This window comes from Aphis gossypii, chromosome 1, assembly GCF_020184175.1.
Source record: "Aphis gossypii isolate Hap1 chromosome 1, ASM2018417v2, whole genome shotgun sequence".
NCBI lineage: Eukaryota > Metazoa > Arthropoda > Insecta > Hemiptera > Aphididae > Aphis > Aphis gossypii.
In genome coordinates this window covers 68,269,749-68,296,050 of record NC_065530.1, presented here as the reverse complement: position 1 = coordinate 68,296,050, position 26,302 = coordinate 68,269,749, and the positions used below count along the sequence as shown (strand labels likewise).

The 26,302-nt window shown below is 29.8% G+C and overlaps 1 long non-coding RNA gene across 1 annotated transcript; it reads left to right on the top strand.

Annotated features, from left to right (window-relative positions):
* Positions 1 to 20,291: 20,291 nt before the first annotated feature.
* LOC126548881 (uncharacterized) lies at positions 20,292 to 25,855 on the top strand. Its single transcript, XR_007603022.1, has 3 exons — positions 20,292 to 20,440; positions 25,417 to 25,651; positions 25,725 to 25,855. It is a non-coding gene; the product is annotated as an uncharacterized LOC126548881 (long non-coding RNA).
* The last annotated feature ends 447 nt before the right edge of the window (positions 25,856 to 26,302 follow it).

Genomic DNA, 26,302 nt, shown 5'->3' with positions numbered 1-26,302 from the left:
GCGACCGATAACTACTACACACACGCGTATATATAATATATTATAATACGCGATAGTGCGATACCACCCCGGAGGTAATACTCTCCTCTTCGCCGCTACCACCGACCAGGTTTGAACCGCCTCTGGGCCACGAGGAGGAGCAGGTCACCGTCGGTGCAAATTCTTGAGCACGCGCCGTTTTCACCGGGACAGTCGCGCAAATACGTTCGTATAATTCTGCGGAATATTATATTGTATAGTCGTGACGAAGAAAGGATATTTTGCCGCAGCGGCGTGGGTGGCGCCCTCTCGCCGGCAATTTGTTCTGTGTACACATAATATTGTATTATATACTGTACGGATAAAACGGCTCGCGAGGGGAGGGTGTCGGCGGCGGAGAGACCGTTTACGGGGGTCGTGTCTGGGGGGTCACGGAATCAATGGACACATCAATAATATTATTGTTTTCTCTTCCATTGTCTCTTATTATTTCCACCGCCACGGCGTAAGAACGCGTGTATTGTAATACGTAATAATATATAAGCTCGTAAGCCGTAATACATATACATGTATATATAGGACATAGGTCGCAGTGTATAAGCTTACTACATAGAGGAGGCACGGAATACTCCGGCGGGATGACTCCCGCAACGACTCGACCACACCGCGCCATCGTTTTCGCACGATTTTTTCGTCTGCACGTCATCCTTTTTACACGTATATAATATAAATCTAGAAATACATATATTTACACACCTAAACGTGTAATCTCGACGTGGAATCGACACTACTCGGGGTAAATAAGGGGTGAAGGGTTATTGTAAGTTCAATTGGGCCACCCGTGAAACTCGATCCGGCTGCAGACTTTCGGTGTACTGTTTAGAATACTGTTATAATACTATTCACTTTTTTACATGAGCAAAGTTCATAATTATGTTTTTTAATAATTATTACAACTTATTATATAATATATATATTTAATATATTTTTTTTAATAAACAGCTATTATTAAACAGATTACACAGATATTGTAAACAGGTAATAAGTTTATGTGATCAATTAATTTACAAGGCATGTAACATAATATATAGACATAATTATTTTTATTTTATATTTATTTTAATTCAATCAACTTTCCAATCATTAGTACTTCAATATGCTATACAAGTTTTGCATTCATTATTGTTGCTTTGATATTTTGATTGAGAAAACAACTAATTGCTTATTTTTCTCTGTTAAATTGATTTTTCCTAAAGTTATATATGTATAAAAAGAGGAGGTAAAAAACAATTAGCAATGTATGGTGTAACAATTTTGAATGCGTTACTTTAACTATCTTAACTAGAATAAAATATTAAGTATACATAATAATGAATAGTCTTCAGTGGTCCTCTAATCTTAGTATCTTACCCTTGATCCATAAGTCACTGACAGCTGCACTGCTAGAGAAGGTCGTCGAAGTCTCTCGAGTTTCAACAACCAGACGTCACGCGTGTTTATCAATTTTAAATATACCATTGTTGTCATTACCTACTATTATTACTATCATTATTTTTTTGTTTTAAACGCGGGCTAGTTGTATTATAATAGTCATAGCGATTCTTCAGTATGATATAAATATATGATTGTTAAAACAGAACCCGCTATACAATTTACATTTACAATATATATTACAGGGTTCAATAAGTATTAAGTATACTATTATGTGTTTCCGGTTCGTATATCGTATAACCTTCACTCTATTAATAATTATCGATAATCATAATCATAACCCACAAATTTATTAACACTATACGGTTATTATTATATGAGTACCTCTATGAATGTTGCTCCATATGATTTCCAAAGATCCGAAACAATGATTCAGGTAGGTACTGATCGTTTAGAACAAGTATATTATTATAAAAATAATTTTTCTATTTGCTCTGATATACCTAACCTATCTATATATACGACCTTAAACAATAGTCATTTCAAGTTTTAATACTCGAGTTACCGTTATATTATTATTATTAAATTGAACGAGTCAATCAAAGTCGATATGCCTGATACTTTTACACCGAAATTGGGGTTAGTCATCGTTCAGTGTCTTCTACTATTTCATCATAATGCTTCCTGTGATATAATAATTGTTTAGTGTTTACAAAAATGAAGGATAATTTTGTCACGTATAGGTACAAGAACACAACATGCCACCCCCCTCCCCTTTTTTCAGTCGATTGGCTACTATTAAAATATATTATGAAGATACGCACACGTAACGTTCTAAACACGTTTTCTATCCTGAAAAGTGTTTATGCTGAAATTAACACAACTAAATAAGGAAAATATTAGATTTTCAACTTTGTTAGAACTAGAAAATTGACTAATACGTTATGGCTAAATGACAATGGATTACGAATAACTCATATTTACATTAACATAATTTTTTAGGAATACAAATCGTTGCAGTTTTTATTCGCTGACTCGTCAACCAAATTATAATTTATCACCTTTTTTATTTTGTGCGTATTCGTATCTTATATTTATTTTACCGGAATGGACACCATGTCCAAGTTGTTGACGCAGGGCGTATTGCAAAACATCAGTGATAAACGTATGTACTATCGAAAGAGCGAGTATGAGTTATTGTTTCTATATTGTCACGTTAGTTAAAGTTAATTTCATCAAGTTAATTTGGAATTTATAAAAGACGTTTTAATTCACACTTATAGGATGAGTACGAAATAACCATTTAATACGATCGATGAAATTTAATTAACTCTATTACCATGTTAATATAACCTGGTAACATAGTTAGCATAGTTAAATGGACACGTGGTATACTAATTATAATAATTATTATTGTTTATTACGTTCGCGTTTACATTTAATTAATATTTTATTATTAGTTTTGTATTATTTGATGTTATTTAAAAATTAAAACAATAGTTTATATTGTTTATTAGTAATACATTATTTTAGTGATACATATATAACTTCACGAGTGACGGCAGCGTTTAATAATTTTGAGAAAATTGCATATTGTTTCATTATTATTTTATTTCTTTACGTACTCCACACAATTTTAATTAAAAACATTGTTATAATTTGGTTCTAAAGATTTCTCTCAAACCCATCAGAATTATTAGATCAAGGACCCCATAAGTATATTTTCAGCAATCGATCAATAAACGTCGTACAGTTTGTAATGACGATGACTATCTATTTTCTTACCGACTATAAGCACCACCAGTAATTGTAAAGTAAATAAATCAAAATAAAAGGACGTATCGTCGAACACATTGTATAAAGAAAAGTTGTGAAATTGTAAACGATTTGATATTCCATCCACAGAAACGATGTATTTCAACGTTTGTTAATTGTTAATAATTTTTATATTTTCTTCATACCTATAATTTTTTTTATTACCTTAAACATTTAATGCATCAATATTTATTTTTATGTTATCTTTTTGTGGAATGATACAAAGTAAATCATAAAATGGCTCATAATGATTCTGTGATACGTATTCGTGATGGCAATTTATATCAAAACATAACGTTAAGATTTGCAGTTAAAAATTATTATGCGATCATATACAAAACCCGTTTTAAGCGGCCCACAAAAAAAAAATCGGATTGCCTAAAAGTTTACATGCTTTAAATTAAAAAAAAATCATTACACAACGAATACGTAGCGTGCTATACTTGATATTTTCTCCATAGATATGTTTTTGGTGTTTATTTTTAATACATATTCGTGATTTATTTTCGACATTACCTATTTCTGTCATTTAAACTTCGAAGCATAAAAAACAAATTTTAAACAATTTTATTTGCAAAGATGAGTTCTTATGTAACTACTATAAACTATCGGGGACAACCCAGGTACTGTAAATCGTGATAGTTCGGAAAAAATAAGTTGTACCCAGCCCAAAAACATATCTTTCTATGTTGAATTTATGTATGTAACTGATATTTTTGAATGTAAGGTTATAAAAGAATGTAATTATAATCACCACATCAACTTTTATATCTTTATACTAACATTTCCCGCAACAATATTATATGTTAGGTAATATTAAATTTACTTATCAACAACGTTGCAATGTTGCATACATGTCACCTTGACAAAAACGTAACATAAAAACCATGAGACTACTACATAAAAATGTATACCTATAATATGATATAGGGATCATGTATAATATCATCATATTATTTTAGTGTCCAGCCAAGGTTTTTCTATATTGATCTCGTAGTAATCAACTAATTATTATAGTCGTTCATTGCGGTTACAGATGAATATATAAATAATATATATTGGTATATATAGATTATATAAGCGTATAAATAAGATAATATATTCATTATAAAAGCAATGTAAAAATTAGGTACCAACAAATTAATACAATCAATGCAATAACAAACTATATATTTTATACAAAATACTCCAAACAAAACTGCAAAAAAATGGTGGGCTAAATCTAAGCACCCCCTCGGCCCTCCCGCTAGTTACGTCAATAATGTTTATTCATCATCGGAGGCCAAACAGTGGGCGTTCTACATACTGCATACTGTATAGTATATACTGCACAATAATAATAATAATAATATTAATATTTTACTATTATGATAGATACTGCTAAGTTGATTTTCAACCGATGAAAACTCTGCAGTGTCAGATAAAATATTGCGTGTATTATCCTCAGGACACAGTGAAAAAAAAACAACAACATATAAATCATATCCACTTGGGTACATGTCCTGAACTTCCGGTGTATATATTATTATACATGTTATACATGCATATGGTTACGTGTTGTCGTGTTCCATATAGTAATATCGTGATGGCTCACATTTAATCAGCTCATCTAGACGAATTAATTAATCGAGACGTTTGATTTGAAGTGAAACAATATATTATAAAAGCATAATGATATGTATATTATAATTATAATTCAGCCGATAGATTTATATGTAATGATGTTTTCGGGAAACTCTCCCTATGTCTATACGCCCATCATTAATATTATATAGGTATTATAAACATTAAACGTATATTTTTACTAAAATAAACTCATCTATTCTTAGTGTTATGTTCAATTAAGTGAACAATTCGCCTTAACACGTTTTATTTTCCGGAAATAATAAATTAAAGATCTCTTCCGGGCATTTGTGTATCATATATTATTTTCATATATAATGCGTATGTAATGACTAATAATATCATACGTTTATCGCAGTAAAATTGTAAGAGAAACATCATGGAACTACCTCGCGTTATTCTATATAATTTTAGTAATGTAAGTTATATTTTTTCAGGTATCAGGTATAAGTATCAGCTAGCAATGGCTGAGTAGATGAAGCACCCTTTCATGTTTTTAGAGCGACGCTTGGCCAGTTCATGGATCAAGCTGTTCGAGACAAATCCTGTGTTTTCCTGCAATACAATTAAATAATAATATTTATTATTTATATTATGCGCCTATAACAGTGCATAATTATACTATAGAAATGGTCGTCGATCACCTTCGATAAACGTTTCCAGACAAATCGTGTGTGTATCAATGTATCATATTTATTATTTATATAAATAAATATTAAATTAAACATACAAATATTTATGGGTCGGGGTGATATTATCTAAAAACAAAAAAAATCACTCTGTATACACTAACCATTAACCAAGTATACTGTGAATTGTGATACAAGGTTAATAATTATTATGATAATAATAATAGACTGCGGCGTCCAATTGCTGCAACCTTTTGGCGGAGATCAAGAGGTGTAGGTACGGATCCTGATTTCGCCTCCTGTTTAATCACTTCTATCAAATCTATCCATTAAAACTGCATTACACGCTTAAACAATTTATAAAATCTCTACTAAATATTTGCCCTACGTGTTGGCTTAAATAATTTTGTGTTTAATATTAATACATGATTTATGACTGGCGTGTTTATATCTCCTAAAGAAAAAAATTCCTTTTGCTCGAGAACGACAACATTGAGAATAAACTATCAATTGTTTTTTAAGTTTCCTTCATATTATTTGAATAATAATATAATATTATTGGTACAGGTCTTCATCTAAAATTATCTACTTAAAAATAATTCATACACGAATTAAATGCTATGACCCAGGTGTTAATTATAACATAATTTTAACGGAAATCGTTGTATTATTCATTTTTTAATAAAAGTTTTGGTTTTTGTTTTTAAAATAATAAACATAATTATTGTACTAGGTTATAATATAATAATAATAATAATAATATAATAATAATAATAATAATAATAATAATAGATAATATCGTTAACTATTCAAATTTTACTAAGACCAGATACGAATACGATGACTAAAATAATTCCTATAAATTAATGAAAACTGATAGATGTCAAAGGAACACTCTTTTATATTAAACATAATTAAATTTAAATTTAATATAATATAAACCCTAATGTTAATAAATTTAATAATGAATAATCACGTAGTTTATGCATAAACAATAAAATAAAAATATAGTTAGAATATATTATGTAACATAAATCAAAAAGAATTAAAAACGGTCAATCGTGAATATTTTTTTTCTGATTACGTATTTATTGAAGTTATTTATAAACTTTATTTAAGGTACTAAACATTTAAAACAATTTTCCGTAAAATCTGATAAAATATTTGAACACTGTTCTACCTACGCATCATATTTTTTTTATTAATAAACAACACTAAGTGGAATAAAAAAAAAGCTTTTTAGCTGTATAATCAACGATTTTATAATAACGGTAAAAACGGTTTTATTCAAAGGCTCACTCTTATTTTACCAATAATATTCATTATCTTAAAGTTTTTCTTAAATTGAAATGTATAAAATACTTATTGATCAAAAGATTTTTAAATTTATTCCAATATATTTTCAAACAAAACTCGTTAAATGTAGTAAAAAACTACATGTAAGTATAATTAGTACATAATTATATTTAAATTAGACTTCAATCTATTTTTCTTAGTATAAAGTACATATAAATGTATAATATTTCATACATAATTCATTATAATGAGTATTTTAATTCACAGTATTGCTTTTTATAGCATCGCATACATAGACAATGTATACTAAAATACAGTATAAACACTATAAACGATTTTAATATAAACTGTTAAAATAGTTTTCACAAATTAAATGGTATCGAAAACTATGTTCATACTAACACAATATTCCATACAAATATTATGTAACCAAAGTTTAACAATAATGTTTTAATTAAAAATTAACTTTAATAACTTTGGCAGATGTACACAAATACATTTTGTGGGTAATCAATATATTATAATACGAGTATATATTTTTAGACTATACAAATAATGTGTATCAAAATCTAAAAGTTGCTTTTAAATGAGCTGAGAAAATTAAAATTCTTTCTGAATAATAGGTTTATGGAAACTGTTATGTGACCGCAGATTTGTAAATATTACTAATATTAGCAACATTTTCCAAAAATTTATTTAGCTTTTTCAAAACTATGTAGAAGTCTGTGTTATATGGTATATATTAAAATTATACATTTTTAGTCCCTCGTCGCTGAAATAAATGTTGAAAATCTGTAAAGCTCCAAATTATTTATTTATTCATTCATTTTTTGAATTCATTAGTTAAATTTACGAGAATTCAAATTACTAAGCCACATGTCATATTTAAAAAAAAATTATTTGTGTGGACAACAATTAAATTACTTATATTTATGAATTTATCAATGAAATAATATGTAGGTTAGTTACAGACATAATTTCAGTTTATTTTCTTCACATAGATAAAGAATAAACTAAATATGCCTACATTTTTTTTTGCTTGTTTGTCAACTAATTTTTCTAGCGTTAATGATGAATGATGAATATTGAGTATAAGCTAAGTACTAACGCTACTACGCTAGACGTTCAATCTCTTTTCTAACATATCAGAACTTAGATGTAAGTGTTTATTATTTTAAGAGATAAAAACGATCTTTTCAATTTATATTAGTAATCTATATAGATTCATTAATTTTTGCATAAATTATCAAGTTTTGAAATATTTTGATACAATAATTGTATTAATGAAAAATATAATATTTCTAATACTAAATATGATCATTATTCAACTGATAGATACTTCGTTTACGTGTTCCAACTAATCAAAAAAAATCTACAGTCTACGTTTTATTGTACAACTGTAAATATAGAATACTTAAATACAATAATTTGCTGTAGAAAAACGTTTTACTTTAAAATACGTAACACGATTGATAATAGTTCTATCTAATATATTTGACTATTGACTCAATATTTAAGATTTAATATTGATTATAATATAATAATATATTATTATGTTATGTTCTTATAGACGAGTTAAAGTGCTTAAATTATATACGTACATTTATAAAAAACACTACGATAACTTTCTAATGGCAGTATATGAGACATATGTACTTTATCTAGCGTATATAGTAAATATTTTAAGCATCTTATTTTGTGGAAAATTAAACTTTATTACGTCATTTTATATGCAACTTTGAAAAACAAATTTCTAATTATAAGTTTTCTATCCTTCTATATACTACAATTTAAGGGTATTTTTACGTGACATTATACTGTATAACTTGTATACTGTATAATATTAAACCTTAAAAAAAATGAAATGATTACAAGAGTTTCAAAGTTTATTTGCGCATCTGTTGTGTTTACTGTAGTCTGTATAAACTACTTCAAGCGCATATAGTGGCGTAATATCACTTTCCAAATCATAAAAAAATATTGCGATATCAACCTCATGTCCAGCAGTAAAGTGAATTCTCGGTCGTCCTATCATATTATAGGTGCGCAAGCATACACATCGAATCGTTTTATTATTCATATATAATTTTTAAATATTAAATTCGTCTTTACTCGATCATATTATATAAAACATCGTCTTTTAGTAAGTAATATAAAAGCACCAATGAAATAAATGAATTAAACAGGAGTACGGTATCGTCCAAAGGCCGTGAAAACTATGGTGTTGAGTAAATGCCTATGACGAGTAATAAATAAATGATATAATATTTTATAGGATTTTACGAGTACGTTTAATTGCTCTCGCATCACGCATAATAATGTTCGATACCAAACGGTATCTATGTATAAGACAATGTCCGAATACCGAAAATATTTTTCTTTAGGGCTTGGCACAAATAATATTATATATGTTTATTATAATATATATAAAGGATTATACGCGTACATTTCAATGACAGAGAAGACGACCGTATATTATAATAATATGACGTGTGTGTGTGTATATGTATATTATGATATAGTAGGTACCTATACATAATATATAAAGTGTCGTGCGGACGGAATGTGACGGCCGTTCTCGGCGGGAAACGGACCCGGGAGCGATATTATAATACATAATATTATATATTATAATTTCACGTCAGGAACGGTTTCGGGAGTAGTATGTTAAAAAATAGTGGCGAATAACATTTACAACACGACGTAGGTATACGTCAACGACAACGACAGACCATATTGGTGCCGTGCATATTATGTAGACTGTGCACGCCGCACGCGCTCACATACGTCTATTAATACCTTACACTGCTGTAATATCTATACATCCACAAACTAAATAGGTCCGGTCGATATCGAAAAACAAACGATAAAACGGTACCCATATTAAATAATATACTTGATTGGATCTCAGATAACGATATTCTTAATTCGTATACTTTTATAACGCATATAGTTTTGTGCCGCGGACGTTTTTGCAAAAAAAAAACGAATACATTTTATACAAAATGACTCTAAGCCTATTTTCATTTATATATTATATAAAAATGTTGTTTTACGATTAATCTAATAATAGGTAAACTTGTTTCTTAAAACAAGTACTGGAAAGTTGAACTTTTAAACGCCCCTACCGAACGTTTTGTAAAATGTCACTAACTCGCCGCACACTCGTGTACTATACCGGTCATATTATCATATTATGTAGCTTGATATGACGGAATTTCCCAAGTAAAACTTGGCTTAAATCGGTCATCGCAACATCAGCGCCGGATAGCACTCAGTCAGCAGCAGCGCCACCTCCTCCGGCGCAAGCGTCGACGACGGACCGGTCGGCGGCGACGGCGGGGCGCACCTTGTACGAGTTTGCCCGCGCCCAGTGACGTCACACGCACGTTAGTATCGTTATAATATTATTACTATTACTATTATTATTATCGTACTCCGTCACCGCGCGAGACGGGTCGGGACATCCGGTGTGCGCGCAGGTGTCAGCCCGCCGGACATTACCAGGCGCTTCCGGTCCGGTACGAAACGCAAGACACCGGTCATCGGGCGACCAAAGGCGGCATACGGCCGGCAGTTTTCGAATCGAACCGATGCGCCGACCGGGGGCGGACTTACGGGCAGTCAAGGGTGCACACTCGCGAGCGGATGACAAGAGGTGAAGCAGGCGGAGGGAAAAGAAATTATGCTTCGGTCTCGTGGCGGGGTCGTCGTCGTCGCGATAGTATACTACACACGTCGTAATTTCGTAACATCATATTGCAATATGATATGAAAAGATTATGAATATTTGGTAGTTAAATGTAATATATATGCATAATACGTAATATGTATGTGTAGTAGTGTTTAATGCGTACATTTTCCTCCGAAATGCGATCTTCCGATTAAGTATTTCGTCGTTCGACTAAATATTATCGATCGTAGATACGCGATATAACCGATACAACCATTAATCATGTTATGGGTCTATAATGAACAATTAATGCGTTTTGAGTAACAGATTTTTTTTTCAAACGTAAGAAAAATAATATTATATTCAATAGACAAAAACAAGCTTCTCTGAGGTATCATACAAATTAACAAAAATCTCGTCGACATTTCTGTTGGTTCAAGTACTAGCGAATTATTAAGCTGACGATCTCAAGTATAATGGATCTTAGATACACAAAATTAATGCGAGTTGACTTCAAACTTAAAAGCGTTTTAAAAAAAAGCGCATCAGATTATTAGAGAAAACTATATTGCACCGAAGAATACTAGTGGAGATCACGAGCGTTAAATTTCCACAGAAAATATTATATACCTATCGAATTTTTTAAATAAAAAATAAAATGGCTTTTCTTTTATAAAAATATGCGTATTTCCAATGGTTTTTTCGAAAGTATTTAAAAACAACTGCAGTGAAATTTTTGTATCCAGGTAGATCACAGCAACATTAATATACCTTGTACTAAAATATGGTAAACACTCGGTATACGCACGTGCAATCGGGGCCGGGCGTATTATTATAATATTCATTAAACATTTTTCGTGATTTTTTTATGAATGGTGGCCGTGCTTTTACGATCGACGGGCGCGAGCGCACGTGACTATATAATATAATACTACCTATATATTATACATTATAATAGCTAGGTTAGGTATATTATACGTGCGAGGTCGGACGATTTTTTTTCTGCGCCCGATCGCAACACTCGATATCATAGGTAGTATAATATTATATTATTCACGCTGCACGTTCTAACCGCACAGACGATTCGCGTTTTTCCGGTTATCTGGCGGAAACGAGTAAATGACCGTTTTAATATTATGTACATACGAGAGTGGTTAGAAGAAAGCCGAACGGCCAAAATGTACCTCTTCTGGCTACATGGGTAATATTAAAATCGCAGTTGAACTCCCATTGATAATTTTTGAAGTATATTATGACGAGTACGAATACTCATCTACGAGTGTATTTAAAAGTACCTACATAGCCAATGTAGACAAAAAAAAACAAAAACAATTTTGACTGTACATAAATTATTTACATAAAAGTATATAATATGTATTAATATATTATGTGTACGTCTTATATTGAGTATGTTATTATAAATAACAGCTATTGTAAACAACTGTTGTACAGCATTTATTTTTCCAATCATTATTTTTGATTAAGACAATTTTCTGTTATTTAAATTTGTCCATTATGTTTATTTGGATAACTGTATAAGTGAGTTTTATTCGATTATATTGTAATCAACAGGTGGTAATTGCGTACCGGAAGACGAGATTCGGAGATATTTAGATATAGTAGATGTATGATATAATAATATGCGTTCGGAAGATCGGACGAATTCGGATTTCGTTCCAACCGGTCGTAAAAACTGTTTTATACCTATCGTATTTTTATATCACGAATTGTATTATTAACGTATAAATGCGTGTTGTACCCGCGTTCGTACAAGCAATGTTAACTTTATATTATATTTTATAATATGTTAAAGTGCCATAACCAAACATATTAAGTACGCGCGGAGACACACACGATCGCGTTTAATATACTACGGGGATATTATAACATTACTATCGTTTTATACGTGTTTATCGAATCCTATATACGACGACCACCAACGACGGGTACGGGACGCGTCGTTAGTTGAAATCTTCCCGATTTATACATACGCCATGTATAGATACTCGTATCTCAAGACGATCGTAATAAGCGATTTTAAAATCCTTCAGATGCGCCCTGTATCAATAATGATATTATATACATCGAATGTACGTCTATTGACTTTTGACACAGAACCGTACAGATGGATATCACTGTTCTATATATTATAAAATATAAATTTCCTTCTGAAATGTATTCAGAGTATGGTTTTAATGTGCTAATATTTATTACTTACAATTTTAATTAATATAACAGCAGTGTGGTTGAACGTCACTACTTTTTATGATGTGCTTTAAAATTATTGCTAAACCACTACAAATTGAAAAAAAAAATTGCTTACAAACATCTGCAACTAACAAATTTCAATCGTTATAACTATTATATGGGTTGGTTCATAAAACTCTAGACTCTTGAGTCTAGAGACTTTTTAATTGTCTAATAACCACCAAAAAAACGTAATAATAATAACATATTTGGAAACACGAATTATATATTGTATACATTTTGGTTGTGTTGTGATTTCTGTGTTTTGTTATACGATGTGTATTTTTTTTAAATTTAAAATCATTTTTTTTTTATATTTTATTTCAATAAAATAATAAGATATTATTGATACCAGAAACTGTAAAATAAATAATATATTGTTAAAAAATTATATAACGTTCATATAGCAGTAACAAATAAGTCATTTGGGATGGGCAATTAAACTATCATTCTCATCAAATTAAAACAGTTCACAACTCGCAACATCGTTACAAAAATACAATTATACAACATAAACACTAATAACTTAACGTTTATTGATAACTTGGTTAAAAATCAATGATGGTTACAGGGTATAGTATAAAAATAACATTTCCTATGTTGAACATAAATATTATAAAAATGTATTTCTGATTTGAAGTATTCAGAGTTTTCCAAATATCATCATTGATCATAAACCATAGTGGCATTATCTTTTGTAGTAATATAATGTTTTAGTCAAAAGAAATCATGTATGGATGAGCAAAAGGGGAGAGAGGAAAACTTGCACTTCTTCGTGAATTTTAAGTCCGATCAAGGGTATACACCATTCAAAAGTCGTCCATCTTCCGATGACTACCACAGGAGAACAATGATGATCTGTGATTATATTTATTTAATAACATGTTTTAACGGTACTTATATATGAATTTTTAAAATTGATAGTCGTTTAACGTTATGTTTACAGGTGTCGGTGTGTGGGGGCACGTATTATAATTACCGTCTACACATAGCCGTTTGAACGTTTAATGACGGCTTGTTGTACGCGCATGACGCGAACGTATTTTAAATAAATACGCGGACTTGACTTTCACGAATTTGTTGGACATTTTTTCTGTACGTGTGTAATGTTCTTTGAGACGCCAAGTCTCGACAATTCTGTGTATTGGCCTTCGGCCAATATACCTGCACCGGAAGTTGTTAATTACCATTCATTATAATATTTTGATAGCAACGATTGCAAAATATAATAAAATTATTTGAAAATCTAAACGACACGACACCTAATGGTCAGTGTTTATAATAATATGTACCTACATAAATAGTTACAGGACTGTCATATACATCTTCTTTAGCGTAACAGATAGGTAACTACACGTTTTGAAACTATAATTTATGGTTATAATCAGAGAACTGTTAAATGTATAAAATATAATATATTATTGTTTCTATATTATTACAACACAACGAACAAAATTAGATTTAATTCAACTTTCATTTTCATAATTAAATTATGAATTTTATATTGTTTAAAAAGACTTCAACGCTTTCGAATATTATAATATTATCGTGTATTAATAACATAGTATTTAATGAATAATAGACTCGACTGTATAAAGTATTTTATTATCGTTTCAGATTATTATGCTACCGTAAACGTATTATAGATAGTACAAGTTTCTTATTTATCGTGCACGATTCAAAGATGAATATCGAATTTTATCTTTTATGTATGTATATTATTATAATTATTATACTAAGGGTACTGCACAATATTTCTACATTACATTTTAAGCATTTCCAATCAGATAAGACTATTTAAACACCCTAAAGTCACGATTTAATGGCGAATAGTCGTTGTAACGTTAATTATTCGTAGGTACAAAAAAAAAGAAGTTAATTCTTCCTAAATTAATTTTACATCAAGATTTTTATCGTACGAATACTTCTTTTGAGATCATTTTTATGATGGGGTGAGAGAGTGAAATCGATCGATTTCGTAGCTAACGCACTATCAGCACAACATAATATTATCAACAAACTACTGCAATGACCTATGTTTGTTTTCGACAGTGAGATACCGGCGTACATTAAAATTTGAGATTTAAAATTTCGTTGTATAATGCGCCGCGCTCATATTATCATTATTATAATGAAAAAATTACGTTTGCGTAAATAATAATGATGATAATGATAAATAGAGAAAAAAGTGAATATGTGGGTTTGTTTAATCAGTCGTTACTGAATGAAAAATTATGGAGATTATAATATATTATACATATATATAATAATATAGTACGTTGTTGAGGTATGGTTTACGGAAAGCTGTTACAATAGTGTTATGTTGTAATAGCTAAGATATATGTGTAGTGTATATGCGTATTATATGTTTATGTAATAATGTATATATCTATACCTATGTGAGTATGTGTCTACTTAATAGTTAACACAAAACAAACCATAATGAGCTATCGTCCCGTGTATCTCTCCTTAGTCAGCGTAGCCTACACGTGGGGATGGATTAGTCGTTTAGAATTTAATAATCATTTATTTCTCAAGACGTATTAACCTTACCTTTGAAATCGACACGTTATATCATCTATATATTCTAGGGTGCATAGAAAATAATATGTTCAACATAATCATTTTCGATATTATAGGTCATTTATACGATTTCTACCGTACTTATACAATAATATAATACAGATTGATTCACCAAGCATGTTCGTTCCCATTTTTTTTTTCTTAATAATGCATTTATTCAAATTATGATTTTTGAAATTTTTAAAACATATACTTAAAGACCAAATTTGTAATTTCTAGAGTTTTCTTTTTTAATTGTACTACCTACAAAAAATAATGTCATGTTGCAATACAATCGTCTGCTTTTCAAATGAGAACCTCTCTTTTTTATCATAAAAATATTTATTTTGGATATTTTTATATAAATTAAATTACTATTATATAATTAATATTAAAGATAATAGTATTTAAAAATAGTTAAGAATAAAAAAATGTGTTATATCGGATCTAGTTATTAATATTTATTATACGTGACCATTTTTATAAATTATATAGGTACTCGTAATCATTGATAAATTTATATAAATTAAAAATATTTTAAAACAAATATAGACTATAACTCTTATATTTTTCAAACCTATCACTATGGGAATATTACTCTGTACTCAACAGTCACTTCTTTGAATTTTGATTTTGATATATGACTAAATTATTAGAAAATTCTGCCAAATAATTTACAGAAGAAAAGAGAGGTTATTATTCGTATATCTCTACAGGACATTCAGTATAAGTACCACAATTTTGACAATTTAAATAATCAGGTTTTGAATAATTGTAAAAAGTAGGCATTGACGAATTAAAAAGAGATGAAGATGTTAATGAATCACCCTGTTTATATAATTATTATATAATATAATATTAGGTATATCATTGTTCAATAAATGTGTGGTTTATATCATCTGGCAATGTAATTGGAAAAAAATATGAGATATGTGCAAAAGTGTGCTAAAAGTCTAAAAATGTGACTTAAAGTGAGGAAGTCTATAGAAAGTAGAAACATTTTGAGAGGTACTAATACTCACAACATTAAAAATACAATTTAGTATTATTATAACTATAGTATATTGATATTGTACATCAACAACGGATCATTATCCATGACCCATAAGTATTATATAATTAAATTATACCGGATGAACTTAAAAATGTCTTTACTAAAAACACATAAATTAATAATTAACCCGTATACAACCGTATAATATTTTTTTAATACGATAGCTGATAATTATTGTAAACGTTACGCAAAGTTATCAATAATTTAAAATTTTCCCTTGAAACGTCTATATTATTCTTTTACTATAAAGGACAGAGTGTCCCCTGAGGTTTACTATCTATTATAATTTATAAGTGATGACTGATGATGTAATGTAGATTCCGAAACATTACCGTATCAAATTATAGTGAATTCTCGAATATATCACGTATAGTATAAAATAAATACGGTATATGTATATATTATTTTATAAATCAACTTTATTTCAAATATTCTTAACTTTTTTATTAAGAAATTCTAATTGTTTTATCGATATTGTAAAAATACATAATTAAGTTTTAAAAATATTTTATTTTTATTTATTTATTTATTGCTTTTTTTTTACCATAAATGTAAAATATTAGCACAAAAAATTTAGCCAAATTGAAATGTTTTAATTATTTTTATAATAATTTCACGTAATTATTTTTTTATTTATCATACTTATTGTTAAATAACTATTTTAGGTACCTATTGAATTATTTGAAATTAGTATTTTAGGATGATATTCAAATTTAAGAAATGTTCAGTTAATTTATAAAAATATTAATAATTATGTTGATTATTGTATGATACTTTAGTTTTTAAACAATATTTAAAATTAAAGAAAATCAAAAATATTAATTATTACTTGATTGTGGAATTTCTATGAATAAAGTTATTACATCACTAAAAAGTGATTAATGCGTCATACACTTTATATACATATACATAAGAAAGATTGAATATTATGTACCATATGTTTGTAGTTTCGTTACTAATATAATATTCATTAAATTTAAATAATAGGTATCATAAAAAACTAAGATGGAATAGATGAATTATGAATAAGAATATATTTTAAATGTATGCAATATTCATTTTATATCAAATTTCATTCAACGTAATTATATTTTATTTTGTTTATAATATATTTGTTTAAATTGAACTGATTAATTATTTGTCCTTATTGTGATGTTGATAAACTTTAATAAGTAACAATTTGATCCATATTTAGATACACTTAAAAACAACTACTTTAACAACATGAATGCTAAATAGTTCTGCATAGTTGCGCTTACATTACTCTCGTAACTTTTCCTACGGAAAACACGATTCTTATCATCCGTGTTTATACCATCTAGAATTTTGAGCACTTTGAGTAACTCGCTCGTAACGTGTTTGAAGTCGTGATGCAATCATACTTTGACTTTTCCAATGGATAATTTTATAATATACGTGGATAGATGGGTATATATAAGTAAGATATAAAATATTAATACACATTATTTTATAATCAAAACAGTAAATCAGATATTTTAACTCCAAAAAAGTAACTTGTTGTAGGTAATTGTTTTGTTTCTAATCATTCGAAAATTGTACACCACTCTGAAAATAATGGTTATAAAGTACCTTTAAATTTTAACCAATTGTGACGTAGGTATTTCTATTTTAAGTAATTCAGAGAAGTATCTTAATTATCTTTAAATAATGTTGATGGAATTTAATTTAAATAAATACCAAATACTTAGTTATTACATTTTTATGTTAAATTATTGATTATTGATAATGCATATTATGATATGGTACTTATTATTATTTAATAATTATATTATTAGCCATCTTAACTTTTAGTGGTTATCAAGTTTTTATGAATGTAAGCATAATATTTTAATATGATTTTTTCATTATACCCTTAAAATAATCATAATAATTTATTGCAACCTTAACACTAAATTCTAGTATAAAATAATTAAAAACACAAACAAAAATAGAAATCTAACATATTTGAGCATACCGAGTATCAATATAATATTCATAAACATTTTTTTCTCGATTTTTTTTTTGTTATTCAATTTTTTTTAGTAGATTTTTTTTGTAATATTAACAAAAAAAATGCTGAAACGCTCACGTTTATGCACTTGCAACCTACTATGAAAATCTGAGTGGCAATACCAACTCGGTTCGTGATATGAGTCCGAGACTAGGGAATCGCTACCTCGTCTTACATAAAGACTCTTTTCATAAAAATAAATTCTAAAACTTATTAATATACGAAATACAAACGTAAGTTTCTTATATGAATACTATCGATGAATTCTGGTGACTTTTTGTTGGGAGAAACGTTTCACAACACTCGAGTTTTCGATGTTTTATAAAGTGAGAAACATGCTCGTAAATGTATGTATACGACCGTCGATTCCTTTAGTACGTATATACACGAAAGCATTGCCATGGTATAAACATCGTCAGCTATTTCGACAATAATGTTATAATAATACGCTATGTAATGTGCATTACCGCTCATAATAATACATTCGGCCTCCAATATATAGGACGGCAGGATAGGTTACGAACGTAGTTATATAGTGTGTGTGCTCGAGAGGGAAAATAACCCAACGGTCAAAAATGTGAACCGGCGGTGTTAATTTCCTACGACTGTGTACCATATTATAATATGATATTATACACCTCTAATACCCTAGCCGGACCACTTGCACGTCAGATACGGACGCCGAGATAAGCGGCTAAAATAATATGTATAATACACCGAATCGTCGAGGCAGAGGAAGTCTCCTGGTAGATAAATCGATGATCTTCCGCCGCGTGCGAGAGAGGCTGGTGAGAGTCGAAAATATTGTAATAATAATATAATATAATATCATAATATATATATTATTATTATTATTATTACGACAACGACGAAACAACAACAACCAGTTTTCGTGGCGCGACCATATGGCCCGGGTTGACACACACACACACACACACCGAACCAGCGTGCATAATAAATACATCAATGGCGCCAGGCGACCGGCCGGTTCATTCATAAAAAGAAATGGGAAAAAAACACATCATATTATTAAAACGACCGCGAGCGCGCGTGTATACGACGACCGCGACTACGAAAATCCTCGCCTATCCCCCCCTCACACCCCTCCAACGACTGAGAAATTGTCTTGAGAAAAAAAAACACCGGCTTTCACTCCTACGCAGGTTCCGTAGTCATAGTGCGGACTTATCTTTGTTTTCTACAATATGTATGTATATATATGACTTACACGCTTTGCTTCGTAAACGGCTCGCGATATAATAATAATATTATATAGGTACGTCGCATATTATATCGTACACTATATATATATATATATTATACACACGCTCGGAGCAGCAGCGGCGTCATCGCAGTCGTTGTCGTCGTCGTCGTCGTCGTAGTCGTCTTTGTGGCCGGAAGGAAGGAAACCATTGAGCAAAATCAGCCTGGGAGTGTCCCGCGCGCGCGCTCGCGAGCGGTGTCCCCGAGGCTACGAGCGTCCTCGGAGACCTATCTCGGCCCACACATCCTGCGGTGTAGTATCACATAATAATATATACTTATATATTATACTTAAACACGACACTGTATAGGTATAGGTATTATGTCGTGTCAAAAACAATATTATATTGTACGCGTTATAGTAGGACACGTGGCGATACACTCCTACGGATTAACCCATTTCACGAATATTACATTTTCGTTTGCGCGACTATTAAATGCCGACTGGTGCAATATAGATACTACGACGACGACATTATTATTATTATTATATGCATTATTTACGGCCACCGGATCCGCGATGTGGACATACGCCGCGTGCAAACAGCTGGCAGGATATGACGCAACGCGCGGTGCGGGTGACTAAATAATATATAATTGGCTATAATATTATAATATTATCATCATCAACATCATCGGTTCGTTCCGTTGGTACATTATAATAACATACATGACTTGGCTATCAATAAAATATCGCGACGACAACGATTTCTCAGGTGAAACATAATTTTTATATTGGTGTAGTAGTTCCTGTCTGAGACTGATGTAATAGAACAGAAAAAAAAAATTACAAACAAGAACATTACAAGACCCTTATCATCGCAGAAAAACTATAATTAACGGGCATGACGTCAAAGGTTTTTATTACTCAGAATATAATATATTGGTTAAAACTATACAAGCATTTGAAAAGTCATCGTTTTGAAGGGTAAATAATTTTTTAAGAAAAGTACGACCACAAAAATAATAATCAACTTTATACACAAACATATTATTTAATACCAAGCTTACGCGTATGTGCAACAGTGAGGAGGTTTACAATCCATATGGATTACAGATATATGCATATGGATGAATGCTCTAGTAGCTTCTATATTCGTGTATTTTGTCGTCGTACGAGTATAACGGGTGAATGAAGGCTAATGTTATAATATTATGTATACCGTATACTTCAGTATATTATCTTGGAAAAGACACCCTGTAGGTAATTCATTGGTTCTACCAGGGATGATTCGTGACAAAGGACCAGTAATGAGCTTTACAGGAGAGCAATATTAAGCAGGATTATATCTTTTGTTTAGGTGTCATATCGCCTTTACATAAACTTATTTTAACGTACTAATTTTGTTGATCTCTATATACCTAGGTATATTACCAAGAAAATAGTCAAATCAACAGTGTTCATTGATTAATTCAACATTTAAAAAAATGCAACCATAATATTATCAAATTAATACAAAAATCTTGTTGGCTTTATATTAACAAGATTATAATTAATGTCCATAGTTTTAGATTCTGAACGAAGTGATGAATGTATTGATTTTACAATGATGTATGTTTTTTTTTTTTTTTTTTTTGTTTTTTTTTTTTTTGTGTCTGTGTACAGCATAACTAGTCGAAATAATGCTCCAATTTCAAACAATGGGGGTGGTTTCCGATGTAAAAGTGAATATCCTTGGTGCATTATAGAGGTAAAAAGTTAACATTTTCCAACAGTTTTCAAAAAAATCGAGAAAAACAAAAAAAAAATGACGGAAAAACGGGAATTTTTACGCAAAACCAGTTTTCGACCAAATCGATTTTTTTTTATGGTTGTAATTCAAAAACTAATCACTGAAAATACTTGAAATTTTCACCAAATGTTAATGTCAGTGGTATCCGTATATAGTTAAATTTTCAAAAAATTTTGACTTTTTTTGAGTTATTTATAGACCACTGAAATTTTCGATTTTTTTGAGAAATTTTTTTTAAAGTGTCGATAAAAAATTTTTGGATGACCAAAAAGTTTTGAAAATTTAATACAAGGTTCCTTATGAGTTGTTTTTAATGTAGCTAAAAAAAATTAAAAATCGTTAGTCACAATTTTTTTTTATAAGCGTTTTTAGTTCAAATTTTTACGAAATCTGTCGAAAACGCGAAAATTTGCAAGTAATTTTGAAGTTGAAAAATCATAAAATTTTTTTCTTTTATAATTAAGTTTTGAAAATTTGGTACAAGGTTCTCCATACATTTTTCTTCAAATATCTGTAAAAAAAACTCTACCGGATTCAGACAAAAAATTTTTATGAGTGTTTGAAATTTAAATTTTTACAAAAACCGCGTTAAATAACAGTTTAGCCTCAAACGATTTTTGATATTTGTTATTATTCAAAAAGTATAAGTCGTAGGTACTTGAAAATTTTACCAGTTATTAAGATTCGCGTTTTCTTTACGTGATTTAATTTTCAAAATATTTTGACTTTTTTTGAGCTATTTATAGACAACTGAAATTTTCAATTTTTCTGAAAAAATATTTTTGAAGTGTCGATAAAATTTTTTTGGCCCTATCAAAATACTTGAAAATTTAATACAAAGTTCCTCATATATTATTCTTATAGTGATTAAAAAATTATAAGAATACATAGGCACAATTTTTTTTTATTAGCATTTGAAGTTCAAATTTTGACGAAAATTCGTCAAAATTATGAATATTTGCGAAATATTTGAAGTTGAAAAATCATAAAATTTTTTGTGTTTATAACTAAGGATTAAAAATACAACACTAAGTTTTCCATAAGTTTACCTTCAAGTATCTATAGAGAAAACTCGAAGCATCATTATAGGAAAAATTTTAAGTGCGTTTGAATTTTAAATTTTAACGAAATAGCGTAACGATAACGATTTATCCTCAAACGATTTTAAATATTTGTTATTATTCAAAAAGTATAAGTCGTAGATACTTGAAAATTTTACCAGTTATTAAGATTCGCGTTTTCTTTACGTGATTTAATTTTCAAAATATTTTTTAATATAAGCTGGTTTTTTTAAACCACCTTTTTTACCAACCACTAGAAATTATATCCTAGGCTGACAAATCATCTTCGTTCAGAATCGTTTTTCGTATACAATGATAAATATCATTGGATTCAAATTTAACACTCCTATAATATATAATAATGATCCATACGGCACCTAATGTACAGCAGAGCGGTACTCACCTGCCCACTTTTTTTTTTTTGTAAATATAATTGTATTTATATTTTCAGCGATAGAGATTCAGCTGCTAGCATAGCCTGGCAGGCTATCTCAACTGCGTGTGTATTGTATATAATTGTTTGTACTTGTCAGCACGAATTATGCGGTGATGTGGGACACAAACAAATTGTGTCAGAGATCTATTTTTTTTCGTTCTTATTTTCGTCGTCGTCCTTAATAATGCACATCACATAACAAAAATTATTTTATCATTATAGTTATGATGATGAGGTAAAATGTTTGTGCTCTCCTACTGTGAACCATACGCGCCGCCACTCTATTAAACAATCTATAAAGATTATTAAATAGTAAATTAGTATCATTTATCAAAATAAATAGTAATATTATAGGTATCCACTTCTACTCAACGTTTATTATATTAAGACTATTAAGTGATTTTGTTTTTTTTATTGAAGAAGATAAGTGATTAGATAAGAGTTATCTTGGAGTGTAAAAAGTGTTATTATCGTTTATAAAATATATTTGTTGAATGTATACCACTATACCAACTAATAAGGAATTATTTAAAATTTATCAGTGCCAACGCATAGATCCATCAACTGTTGAGCTGGTAACTTATATATATATACATATATTATATTGTTGTGATGAATTGAAAAAATAATTTGTTTAGACGTTTCATTAAAAATATCTAAAACCATATACATATTTAAAATTAAAAGAATATAATTACAAAGCCAATCACGAATCTATATTGATGAAGATTACAACAATTTTTCGAGTAATACTCAATAAAGAAAATTATAAAACTGAAGAAAAGAAGGAAGTATTTTCAATCAAGTTATTGATTAAGGTGTCTACAATTTCTATAGACAACTGCAGCGGGACTCATTTCGGTACATTAAAATATTTTTCAATAATAATATGAAAAACTGATTTTACTTAATCTTTTTATTTTTTACTTGTTAGTAAAGATTTAATTCGAAATGAATATTTTTTAATAATTAGTGATTAAATAAATGATTTTCTTTACATACATATAGCATGTTGAAATGGATAATTAGTACAATTGACAAAACAATATTATACTTTATTATATTAAATTTATTTCGATACAAATATTAAATAATATTATTACCTATCGTAATATGATTGATATAAAATATTAATGTAGAAAACCTTTGTTTTTTTTTTTCAAAAAAATATCAACTCATTTTTTGTCTATTACTTTCGAGACTGTTTTTTAGAGTTTCCTTTTGGTTATCGTTAAAGTCATAATATCAAACAAACGCATTTTAAACATGACTATTTTTAGTTAGCAATAAGTATTTCTTTTGGTTAAAAATATTTACCCTTACTTGTATATTGGTTGAAAGTTAAATAACTATTAAAATTGAAAACAATTAGATTTAACATCAGTAACAGTGTCAAACTCATTATATTATAAATACGAAAAATAGATAGTTAAAAAAGAAATAATAATATATTCTATTTGTTAATTATTCTGCCAGTTAGAGGAGATAGACAGGATAAGAGGGCGCCTCTTCGTGGACGAGTCTCGAGCAGACGGAGTGCACCTGTGTACCAGCCGAGATCGTTGGCCCGGAGTGTCACGTGGGCGATTTCCGATACGTGTGCTAATAGTGCCTACCTATATTATAATAATATATTGTGTTATGTAGGTGATATCGAAAACGACCGCCGTCGTTGTTGTGTATATCATTAAGTTCATTCGGATAATCTGCGTTGTAGTAAATAATAGTCCAATCGCCGGTCGAACGTGTGTTCAAAATTATGAATGAACTAACAGCGAAACGCCGAATTTTTTTATTTTCTCGAAACCGGTTCATATTGGTATAAGCCGTCATAACTTTATATTATAATAGATTTTGAGATACAGTGGTCCTAATATGTAAGACGTGTGTGCGTATATATATATCATATACGTATGATTTTAATGTACTGTAAACGGCAAAACTATGATTTCCAGACGTTTCTCTTCGTCTCTACCTGCTGTTCGTCTGATGATAGCAAACACATATATAATATTAAAATACACATAGATTCATCTCATTACAATAATAATTACGTAAATATTTATTTCATATATACATAGACACATGATCGATCGATTTTCTAGTTAAAAGGTACATTTTTCTTCTTCTGTATTTACAGTTTTCGATGATTCAATAATTGTTTAGTTTTTAAAATAAATAATATTCGTTACGAGAACATCAGTGTACACTACAAATCTGTCAACATGAAATTCCTATGTGTATTATAGTGTACTTAGTGCAGTTTACGCGGTCAATATTTTATTATATTACCCTATAGCTGTGTCTTTAAACCGTCCCGACCCTACGCCCGTTCCACTGCAATATTCCGATGCGCATATGACGTAGGAAGACTGTCGAAACGTCCATAAAATTCGTTTACACGCCGTATGCTTTTAATAGTCTTATGCACAACAATCGTTTACAGCCGACTTTCAATACCGGCGAGTACTTATTACTATAAAATTCGAACGATTTTTTTTTTTTTAAGAGATAAAACGCTCTTCGACAAGACGTTACATCACTGCAATAATCAAGTCATTAACATCGATTCACACTAACCCAATAAACTTTATGCGTTATAGGTAGATATTTTATCAAATCAAATCGGTTATTGGTTTTTAACGGACATCGAAGCATACCGCGATCCGTTATGTCAGCTTTCGTCGTTCAAATAGCAAGGACAATATACTATTAAAATATTATATTATTTCTATAATATTGTGTCGACCGAAAAATGTTTGGCCTACATGCGCGCTTAATGGGCGTGCGTGCGTATGACGTGTAGGATTGTCCCGTTGACCATTGTCTTGACTGGCGGTAACGTGCATTTAATACTTTCATAATACACATCCCGTACATAACTCATAATAATATTGTTATTATTATCTAGATGAACGTAATTGTCCATTGTGCTATCGTTCGTGGTTCACAAGACCCGAACACCGTCGGATATTCAGATCGAAAACCTGCAGAGTCTCCGACCGAACTTTATATTCGAAATAAAATGTATACCGCATAATAATGCCCAATATATTATAATAAATCGTCGTTCATCCGAGCGGCGGTGTGTATACGCGACCAGATGTGCGCGACTATATTGAAATATATTTATACTTAGGTATATATTATATGCATATGCGCACAGGTCGTATATATACCTATATACCTATATATCGTATTATGTATATTATATATATATTATATTATACGGTCGAAAAGGCGCGGCTGCTGCGCGTTCCATTATTAATTTTAACGAAATGCTAAACGACCGGGATCGCGTATACGCATAATATGTACGCGTACCTACGTATAATATCGTGTTTAATATAATATTTTATTCCGAAGCCTCTGGCGGCCAACCGTATTGGCGATCGGAGAAAACGCGGCATTAACAATTTTCCGCCGCGATGAAAATTATCATTATATTATTTTAGTTTTTTTTAATTTTATTTTATCGTTATCGGCGTG